Source organism: Haliotis rubra, unplaced genomic scaffold (assembly GCF_003918875.1).
Source record: "Haliotis rubra isolate DU_JTF1 unplaced genomic scaffold, ASM391887v1 Scf644, whole genome shotgun sequence".
In the NCBI taxonomy this organism is placed as follows: Eukaryota; Metazoa; Mollusca; class Gastropoda; order Lepetellida; family Haliotidae; genus Haliotis; species Haliotis rubra.
Genome location: NW_025767351.1, coordinates 617,316 through 626,874, shown reverse-complemented (window position 1 = coordinate 626,874; position 9,559 = coordinate 617,316).

Below are 9,559 nucleotides of genomic sequence, written 5' to 3'. Positions count from 1 at the left end.
AGTGAAGTTTCAAATAATTACCCTGAATAAAGGTAAAGAAGCATAATTAATTACTGCTAAAACTTAGAATTGTTTATATATTTCCAATATCATAACACATCCTTCATTGTCACGGGGCCAGGACAACAGGATTCTTTATTGAACAAGTGATTAATTCTTAGGACAGTAGTTGAGTATCTTTGTTGAACATCGGACTCTTGGCAATACAGTGGCTTCATATTAGGGTATTCAGTCATGGACTCCGACATCAATTTCCACGTGTCTGTTTATTTCCGACATTCAATCAATCTTCGTGTAGAAGAGGTTGTAAAGGGTCATAATCAAATCAGATTATGACCCAATAGCAAAGGCTACACACATTTTCTCCCACGAGAAGTGACAAGTGAATGGTTCTACGCCGCTTTTAGCAATATTCCAGCAATATCACGGTGGGGGACACCAGAAATGGGCTTCACACATTGTACCCATGTGGGGAATCGAACCCGGGTCTTCGGCGCGACGAGCGAACGCTTTAACCACTAGGCTACCCCACCGCCCCATTTTCCCGCACGCCTTTTCTCAACAGTGCAGTTTGTTTCAAAGTCAGCAGTCTCTGGAGACACTTGTTTTTTTTCAAATTTGTATTGGGTTCTTTGTTTTGTATGTTTTTTAAAAAGAAAATAATTTAATTGTTCGTTTTGTTGGCTCTTTGGTTGTTTTTCAGGCGTTGTTTACGGATCTGCCATTTGCTGTTCGGAGTTTGGCTCCCTAAGTGAGTGAGTGAGTGAGTTAATGTTTAACGTCACATCGGCAATATTTCAGCCATATCTTGACGAGAACATTTGATATTGAAATGAAATATATGTATATTATAAAAAACCTGCCGACGAAGGACAGTAAACAGACTAGAGAATCACAGATATAAATATAAAACTAGCGAGCAAAGTTAAAATATTCCAATCAAAGAAGACAATACAATATAAAATACGGGCTATAGATCGCCAACAACGGAAGGTAGATCACCATACTAGGGCCCATGGGGACTTACATTACTTGTGCTACCTGCATGGACCCTAGCTGGATTTACACCATCCCTTCAGCCATTGGCGTTGATGCTGAGATTCAGCCATACATTAAAAACACAAAAACACTACGATTAAAAACCTGGTACACTTAAATTGACTTGAAATGTTTTGGGACTAACGTACCCTCTCAGGAGGACAATAATTTTACGCTACTTCAACCCCCTTTGAGGGTACAGCCACTAACAATCTCAGTTACTAATTCAAACGACCAATAATAAAATATATATATTTACAAATCAGTTAACTAATCTAATTCTTTTAAAAATGCAATAATTAAATGAGAACTGACATTATTAAAAAGATCCTTCATAGCTTTTACTTTGAAATAGTTATCCCTTGTGATGGAATATTGGTTCCCTAAGTACGCAGGAAACCTGTAGTACAACATGATTCTTTACTGAACAGGTGATTAATACTTCTGACAGTAGTTGAGTATCTTTGTTGAACATCGGACTCTTGGCAAAACAGTGGCTTCATATTAGGGTATTCAGTCATGGACTCCGACATCAATTTCCACGTGTCTGTTTATTTCCGACATTCAATCAATCTTCGTGTAGAAGAGGTTGTAAAGGGTCATAATCAAATCAGATTATGACCCAATAGCAAAGGCTACACACATTTTCTCCCACGAGAAGTGACAAGTGAGTATGGTTCTACGGCGCTTTTAGCAATATTCCAGCAATATCACGGTGGGGGACACCAGAAATGGGCTTCACACATTGTACCCATGTGGGGAATCGAACCCGGGTCTTCGGCGCGACGAGCGAACGCTTTAACCACTAGGCTACCCCACCGCCCCATTTTCCCGCACGCCTTTTCTCAACAATGCAGTTTGTTTCAAAGTCAGCAGTCTCTGGAGACACTTGTTTTTGTCAAATTTGTATTGGGTTCTTTGTTTTGTATGTTTTTTAAAAAGAAAATAATTTAATTGTTCGTTTTGTTTTGTTGCTCTTTGGTTGTTTTTCAGGCGTTGTTTACGGATCTGCCATTTGCTGTTCAGAGTTTGGCTCCCTAGGCACGCAGGAAACCTGTAGTACAACAGGATTCTTTACTGAACAAGCGATTAATACTTCTGACAGTAATTGAATATCTGTGTTGAACATGGGGCATTTGGCAATACCGTGACATCATATTGAAGTATTCAGTCGTGGACTGCGTAATCACTGTACATTTTTCTGTTTATTTACGACATTCAATCAATTGGCGGTTGGAAAAGGTCATAATGTAATTTGATTGTAAATAGTAAAGGCTTCACAAATTTTCCCTCACGAATTTTGTCAGCGATGCAGTCTGTTTCAAAGTCATCAGTCTCTTGAGACACTCGACTTTTTAAAATTGTACTTGGTTCTTTTTGTTTTGTATGGTTTTGGGTTGTTTTTCAGGTGTTGTGTATGGAGCTGCCATTTGCTGTTCCCTAGTTTGGTTCCCTAGGCACGCAGGAAATCTGTGGTCATAGGTTCGAATCTCTGTTTACATGCTTAATGTTTATGTTTTGTCAACACTATACAGATGCTCGTGGGTTCCACCAAATTGGTACCCATCTGACTTATTCATTACTTTGGGCTTTCCTCCCGCATTAAGCCTTGACCAAGGGACATCCACAGTCAGACAATGTACGATCACTACATTTGATGTTGTTTTCTAATATGCAAAATCGCTTTGCAGTCTTAGGAGACTCTGGGATGTCTAACAATGCATCATGCAACATGATGTTTGAAGATGCGGCTGACTCGTCAAATGACTTTTTCCACCTCTGGAGAATTCTCCTGCAGGCGGTAAGGTTTTACATTTTCTCTGTCCGAGTTCAAGGGCTCCTCATGTATTGGACAAAACAGGGGACACAAAAACTATGGAGGAGACGACTCAGACTCGTTATTGTGTCTGCACATTACAATGTAATTATTTGGACCATACACATATATAACATACTAATAGCAATAACATATGAGAAAACATATCCCAAGATAACAACGTAATTTAATAACACAGACCACTGATACAGACACAGCAGGCGTTCTTATAAAAGCTGGGCAAACCTGATGTCATGCGTAGAACAGCTGGAATGTATTTTAATTGTTGAACTCACTTAGGCTGGCTCAGTTTTTAGTTACAAAACGACATAAGCTGACATCGTAAATCCTCAGTGTACCTGATCCCCATCGGGTTAAGTGTAAATTAATTTGCGAATACATAGTAGTGCATAATTTCGAAGCTATTCATTTCGGAAACGTTCAGAGAAACATATGATGATGTAGGATAATGTTTGTGAGATCGATGAGCATGGGAACAGTGCATTAACTTTGCTCATAGCCCGGGCGTATGCCGGAAAACTGTAGCAGATAATGAACTAAGTATTGTATAGATAGCTTACATATATATTAAATACGTTGTGGTTACAATATTTCAGCATGTGTTTATTTTCGTAATGGGCAAAACTGACACGTCGTGTTTGATAATGACGGCAGCTCCAGTCCTTGAAAAATTTCTGCAGCTTGTTAAACATAACCAAATGGAATGAGAAAACGAAAGCTTGGAGTTCTTATTATCACTGGCGGGTATTGATATAAATGGAAATCTGAACCATCCTAAGATCATGTCATGGAATGAATTTATGATAAAACCCGGAATCAATTTAAAAAAAGGAAGGAAAACAATTACGACCATGATGCGATGTACGGATTAAACGGGAATTACAAGACCGATTCACAACAGTTCATTGGATGCCGGGTGTAAGTTTCGGGTTTTTTCTGACGTTATGAAATCCCTACTGAGGGAAATATTGAATGAATATTTTACAGTAAAATCAGTTCGTTGTTTCATTTAGACAGTGAAATTGACGGGCATTTTACGACCTCGATGTGAGTCAGAAAGCAGTCAAGCAGATATCCCGTTGGCATCGACAACACCATAAATCTGCATACATGAAGTAACCATCACTTGAACTGTAAACTGGAGCATTGACAGCGGTGTAAAATGGGTGGATTCATGTCATGTAACTCTCTAACGACATTGATCACTCTTCCTTTGTGGAACATCATGGTTATCTTCACATTTTGGAGAGACCTGCACTTGAAATCAATGATCATCCACAATAACTTTTAAATCTGGTGTGAACTGTGTCGTCTTTGTTATTCTACCCCGAACTCCACTGGAGACACTTATTGTGGTCCATGCTGAAATAACTGTGTGTCATGCAGGTGTCAAAGCTGCACAGAACAGTTTGTAATTCAATGAAAGAGGGATGCTTTGTGACCATGTATGAATCGGTGGTTATTTGTGTACACTGTTGACTATCATGTTTGTTAAACGTTTCACATTGTAAGCCCCGAGCACTTTGTTCCAAGCCAGATGTATTTCATTAAGCATTTATTTGCCACTGTATTTAAACATTTTCCATCAAATGTTGCACCATTAATATATCCAAACACCTAACATATATAATAGGTACTTAATCATTGATAGAGGATCAAAGAAAGATATTACAGCCCAGTGCTATTAAAAGCAACAGTAATGCATGGGTGAAAATAATTTGTACGCCATATATACGCCTTTCTATCCCAGAAATTTAGATTAACAGTTCAATGATTGAGACTAACCAGACTCAATAATCTCTTGAAACAGATTTCAACTGGCGTAAATAGTGATGACCATTGTAAATCGGATCGCCGAAAATGAATAATGTCACATGAAGTGTCCAAACCTATACAAACCCATATGTGCCTGATCAATTTCTCGAAACTGCATTACCTTTCGGAGAAGACACATTTCTTGGAATCTCAGCAACCTCGTGATAAATGTGATCCTTATAACGGATTCGCCCACAATATCATCATATAATATCATTATATTTTTCGTGCTTGTCATACAAACTGGTATTATTTCAATTTGTAAATAGGAATAATACCTTATACGAAATAAATTCATAGATTGATTCACATATGAATCACGCACCGTAAGCATGAAATACATATTGACATCTTAGAAACGTCAACCACCGAAACATTTAAAATATTCAATGAACCAGATGAAAATAAATCGTATATTTATTGACGAATTCATGGACAGCAGCAGCATATAACAGCAGGAAGTCACAATTTCCAAACTTTAAACTTGCAGTTGATGGAGAATTTGACATGCTTGAAGCACTAGTTACATCTACAACTCACATAATACGTGTTGCCTTCACACATAACAACATCATTGCTTTTGGTAACGATTACTATAGCATCCGTGCAACGTGTTCCACACATGCTGTAGTGCTGTAATGACTTCATGCTCAAGTGGAGAAACATGCCCAAGTGCCGTCGCCTCATTAGGCACTCAAAATAGACACAATAATTAGAGGAGGAAAAGTAAAGAACCATGTATTGAGGTATTTGGCTTATCATTGACAATTAGGATTTCATTAATTTGGACGAATCATTGATTGAACACCTTGTCTCTGTCGCTGTTCTTTCAGTTGATGTGTTTGTTGATGTATATTTAGCATGGCTAACACACAACCGTTGAGTATCTTGCATTGAGAGGGTTATGGATTTGGCGTTAAGTCGTCACATACATGTGAGATGTTCAGGCGTTGACTGTGGTTCCATATCATAGTGGGCTCTATAGACACAACACAATTACAATGTATAATAATAGTATTGTACGTTGTCAGTACAGATGTACTTTGGGAAGGAAAAACCAAATGGGGATTTTAGCTTGAAGTGGAAATTTCTTAACATAATTGTAAGGGTTTTGCCGCTTTATTTACACGACAAACCCATAAATACTTGTCAGTTAACTTCGACACCTGGAACACTTCTAGTGTACTTCAAAGAGGAAATAAGTCATGGTCTGTGCTTAAGTCAGTCATGAAAACCGGTGATCGACAGTATGATCATAACCAATCATGACGCAGTTATCGGTTGTAGTCACACTATGCCTGTTATGTAGAGTCGGTGGTTTCCATGGTTTAATTTCATGGGGTGGTTAAGGTGTTTGCTGATCACAGTACGGGTTCGATTCCTTTACACAGGAAACCCAGTTCTGATGAGTTGTTGATAAAACTGAGCAAAACCGTTCTTCTGTAAAACATAGTGTGACGGTCAGACCACTGACCACTAAGCATGAAGCATATTAAACAGCACTTAGCCACTCTGGGTATACTATCACATGCAAACATATAAAGTCCAAGCTGTTTGATGTTTGTTTGTTTGTTCGTTTAACGCCGCACTCGGCAGTGTTTTAGTTATATGACGTCGGTCTGTCAATAATCGAGTCTGTCCAAATCAATTCAGTGATGATGACAAGTACATCCAACTTTGAAGTTAGGACACGATGACATGCATAGGCAAGCCTAACCACATACAATACCGTTTGCCACCAACCTCTTATGACAAGAATGGGCTGCTAAAGATAGCCAAGTCAAAGCATCATGTCAAAGAGACCCGATGAGGAAAAACCCATAGCGGCGGCACTTACTACCAGCAACGTGATGCTGTGGATGCAACATAATAGCTTACGTCCTCGGGGGAACTGTATGTTCAGAGTTTGGTAATGTCTTCTTCCCAAGGGCTTTGGGAACGCATAGCCAAAATGTCACAGCAACAACATATTACATATTATGTGCAGCCAACAAACGGTCGATCATCCAATTCCCCATATACACCATCCAGATCCCACAGCCTTTCAATATTACAGCACACATATCGACCATTACGTCATATTCTGCACCAAGAGGTAAGAGAATCATTCAATGCCCCAGCTATAAATGCTGATATGTATCTGATAATGTTTCCCAAATCGAATTATCCTTTAGGCAGTGTCTCATTTCTGAGCATCACGCAGGAACTTTCGTAGCCTGTTTCAGTATCCACCATTGACAGTCCGTTAAAAAGTGAAACATCTCTCACTGATGACTGACTGATTGCTAGAGGGGAGTTCACCTCGTCCCCAACAATTGGTACGCATTAGTCGTCAACATGAATGGATAACTATGTGTACTTCAAACAATGAATTATGATTGTTATTTTTTTACGAATATCCTAACGCGTATTGCTGATCCTGTAAAAGGATGACTCTGTATTAGTTCTGATTTTTGTGATGGGTCAATCGTATTGCCTGCCTGACTGACTGGTGGAGAGCGCTTAATTCCATCATTTTGAAACAAACCATAGTTTCCAAATCAAAGATTTCCTAAAAGAGAGCATGAAAAAAACGAAGCATAGAACATCCGTGTAACCAATGTAGATTTATGGTAATGACTGTCAAGTTCTGGGAACACTATTTATAAACTTAATTATTCGCTTTAGTGTTTCCCTTTAGCCCGCATACAGTTTCAGTGAAATGTGTCCACGTTTTGTGTCAGAGCGCATCAAGTTAAACCTTTATATGATCCTAAAACGCCAATACCTCTGATGTCGTCATGGCAAAACAGGTACATTGACGGTTAGCGTTCTCACCACCATCTCCAAGAACTCAATGTCTGGAGTAAGAGGACACATGTCCAATTAATATCGTTCATGAGGTCTCCCATGAATATCTGGCCATTTCCAGGTTCTTGTCTCATCTCAAGATGGCATAAGATGGGAAACGACACGGGATTAGTGTCAGGTTTATGAAGACTGAGGACGCCCGGTAGTTCAGGGACACAGTTCAGAATTCCAGCAGAGAAAATGAGTCATATATATTTGCTTTAAAGCGACACTGTTGGTTGTCTTCTGTGCGTCTGTTACACTCTGTCCTACTACATCGACTACTAAAGGAGCTACGTTAAGATTGTTAGAACGCTAATTGTTAACCCCCAAATCCTCTCCAGCGTTAGCAAGCAATATATATATATCTTCTCAGCATTGCTGTTATTGAATAAACAAGATTCATATCATTGCATCATCCCTCGATTGTTGGTCTGTCACTGTTTGATTGTTAATTGCTGACAAGCCGCCGTTATATGGTACTAGTACTGCTGTTTGGCGTCAGGCTACAATTAAGCAGTTATTTTCTTAGCAAACTGTCCCCGTGGCGGGTGCTACGGGAAAAATAGGACACTCTTACCCTTTACATCAGTGATTTTCACAGCTTCTTCAGGCCAATAGAATATATTTCGGCAGATAACAGAGACTCATTATTCTCTGACTTTGACACTTTATACTACCACATGTCTATTTATGTAGGCAACCCAAGCAATCAGTCGCCGTGCAGTGGGTTGAGTCATAATCAAATTTCTCCAGTTTAGGTAACATGAAGCAGACCTCACGCTTCGGCTCAACAAATCAACCTACGGCGGCGGAATCTGCTTCTGGTTCTGTTAGTGGGCATGGTGTACTGTAATATGACAACTCCTGCACCACCGTATGTCAAAAGGACAATTCTTCGGGTTCATCACACATACAGACAGCGTCTTATTTCTGTTCGATCTTGTTTTCCGTTCGATGAACTGATTTTGTTCGGAGTAACGTCATTGCCATCCTGAAATAGGTTTACTCTTTCCACTTTGTTTTGAACTTTTCCAATTCCTGTTATTGAATCTTAGGAAGCTGTGGAAAGTCCAACGTGAATACTCACCGGTTGAAGATATCACTGTTTAATAATTTTACAATGTTATTACATATTTTTGTGTAATAACATCGCGTGATGCCGTACGCATGACGTCAAAGTGGTTTACAGTTATGACGTTACAATGCTAATACCTCTGTCACAATAGTATTAGACCTTGCTTGACTCGCGGAAAGCTGAGAGTCATCACATTCGTTGAATTTTTAGGAAAAAGGTACTTTGCTCGATATTTTATGCTAATGTTGGGTGAGTAATAATTAAAGTACTATACAAGTTTATGAAACTCGTTAATGGTACTGGTATGTAACTAGATACCAAACCATTCACTCTTTTCATAATTATGGTATTACACGGGACATCGTTTAGTATTCTGTATATATATTATAAAAGATTTCGTTTGACGAATGTGGCTAAATATACGTGAAACGAGTTTTTACCCCACTGAGAATTTAACCTATTGGCGGTGACGTTTCAGATTTTTCTCAGTCTTAAGATTGAGCTCCCCACGAAAATGATAAAATACAGAAAACATCAATTGTGCATGAAATGAGACACCCTGGACACGTTACAAGTCCATTAAAAGATTTGAAGTAATTTTCCACACCACATACCCCTTGCTTGCTTAAAGAGATCACATATTATAATATATATATGCGCGATAACCATGTAATCACTATCGCAGATAGTGCTGATACAAAGGTGCTCTGATAAAAGATGGCATAGAATGCCCTCATGCACAGCAACCAGTGAATATTCCATAAACATGAACGCTTACTTTTATGACATTTCATTGTCATGGCGTTTCTTTTGCTGTTCAGAATATTAGCATATGTACCGTAAGAAAGAAAAGTAAGAAAAAGTGATTACCATTACAGACACGTACAAAAACGGTGTAGATCTTCTGATAAATGCTGACGACAAATTACATCATACACCTTGTAGCCATTAAATACGCATTT